Source organism: Pteropus vampyrus, unplaced genomic scaffold (genome assembly GCF_000151845.1).
Source record: "Pteropus vampyrus isolate Shadow unplaced genomic scaffold, Pvam_2.0 Scaffold174, whole genome shotgun sequence".
Taxonomy (NCBI): Eukaryota; Metazoa; Chordata; class Mammalia; order Chiroptera; family Pteropodidae; genus Pteropus; species Pteropus vampyrus.
This window is the reverse complement of record NW_011888955.1, coordinates 500,869-502,866: the sequence shown is the minus strand read 5'-3', so window position 1 is coordinate 502,866 and position 1,998 is coordinate 500,869. Positions and strand designations below refer to the sequence as shown.

Here is a 1,998-nt window from a genome sequence, read left to right as displayed (position 1 = left end):
CAGAATCAGAAAAAGTAGTAGAAGAATCGAATTCTTCAGGGTCCTGGGCTCGGAGAGCCTGAGGGGCCCAGCTCCCAGCGGCACCCGAGCCTCAGAGCCACTGGTCACACCCTGGCATCCACCGGACCCAGAAGCCCGCACCGGGCGGGGCCAAGGCTGCCTCTCTCCTGGACTGTGCTGACTTCAGTTTGTCTTTGCAGCTCCTGATTCGTATTAAATTTACTTGGTTGACACTCTTTTCTTGGAATACTGTGGTGAGCGCAGAGCATGCAGGCCAGAGCGTTTTCCTGTTTAAGGGTCACGTTGGCTTGGCTGCGGTCTACTTCAGTGCTCAGAGGGGCTTCGCTGCAGCCGCCTGTCACCCCAGGACCGGTCAGTTACTGTGACATTTGACCTATTTAAAAACGCATTCATTGAAGTCCTGTTTATATTTTCCTTTTCAACTCAGAGGTATCTGCATATCTTTGAGAGCCATAGGTTTGTTGCCAATAGACACCTACCTTTTTGTAGTAAACAAGTCATTCGGCATCCTCGGCCACCGGCAACTCTAAGCACGGGCATTTCTAACCGAAGCTTACACGATGGCTGTTTTCCAAAGCCACTGTGATTAAAACCCATACCTTTCCTGCAGCTAACAGCAACTTCGATTCTATCACGGTTTCTCATTCTGACCGAGAAAAGAATGTCATCTGCTAAATGACTCGCACGCAACTGGGCCTTTCCTAAAGTTAGTGCAGACTTTACCCAAACATTTAATTTCGGGATAGACAATTCACGGGACACAGGCCACCGCTCGTTACTCTCCTCTGCCAGGCGAACATCACTACTGCCGAGAGCTCTTCTTTTGGGCGGGACTAGACTAGAAGCAGCTTCGCTACCTCACGTCCCCAGGGAACTATGACCGGTCCAAACTGGAACTGGCTTGCCAGAGGACGCTAGTTTGGGTTCCCCGTCTTTCTTATGCTGTCTGGCAAGATCTGTCACTTACTTTGAATCCCTGCATTTATCCGAAAGTAACTGTCTCCTGAGAGATTTCTGAGTCAGGAAAGAACAAGTTTTGTGGGGGAGCTTCTTCCTCCCTTCATTCCCTGTGGGTCTTCTCATCGAGACAGACAGAACTGCCAAATAGTGTCACCAAAGGCCTGACACGTAGCAAGCTTTGCTCAACATTCAGAGTTCGGACCGTTACGTTTACTCCAAATTAGTGTCCAAGATTCACACCAGCTTTACCACAGAATTTTTTTTTTTTTCAGTTAAGAAAACAATTTGGTTTTTAATTAGTGAAAATATAATATTTCTTGTACATCTGTTGTACATGAACCAGTTTTGACTTTCTTCCATGTTAAATGAAACTAATTTGGTCTAGAAAGTTCTAAAATTACACCACCACTAGGAATTCCTTACGCGTCAAAGCAGCTCCTGATGAAAAGAATCAAATAGATGATTGTCTATTCATAGTCCTATTGTTCCATGATGAGAGGAAATGTAAAACATCGGAATTTTATAGACTATCGATTAAAGGGTCTTCAAACCATTGGTGGAAATGTCAGCATATTGAGAAGAGCATATTATGAATCGAGTCTTCAGTTTATAACGGGGCATTAGTTCGATATGCGCCTGTGTATTACTGGCTGAATTCAGAAAAAAGAGAAGCCACAGGAGATGATTCCGAAGACACTTTCACTCGTAAGGAATATGCAAGTTAGAGCAATCGAATTATCTCTGATGTACGAGTCCGAGTTATTTATATTTTTGTGGTATGAAGGTCGATACACTTCCGAGAGGCCAAATGCCACACAACCCCAAACTATTCTGTATTATGATACACAGGCCGATTTTGCCCAAAGATGAGTTCCCTGTACTTCTTTCTCATTTTCTAGGACCTGAGAAATAGTTATTGAATACAAGTCGGTAATGAAAAATGCCAGCAACTTTATTTGCAAGACCTGTAAAATTAAGGTCAAGAGACGGACTTGCAAATTCTATTCTCTTTATGCT

General features: G+C 44.2%; 1 protein-coding gene across 1 annotated transcript in view; it reads right to left on the bottom strand.

Annotated features, from left to right (window-relative positions):
* LOC105299172 (bifunctional heparan sulfate N-deacetylase/N-sulfotransferase 3) overlaps window positions 1-1,998 on the bottom strand; it is a gene marked incomplete at its 5' end in the record, with an annotated part of 105,440 nt that overhangs the window by 47,665 nt on the left and 55,777 nt on the right. The window lies entirely within an intron of this gene.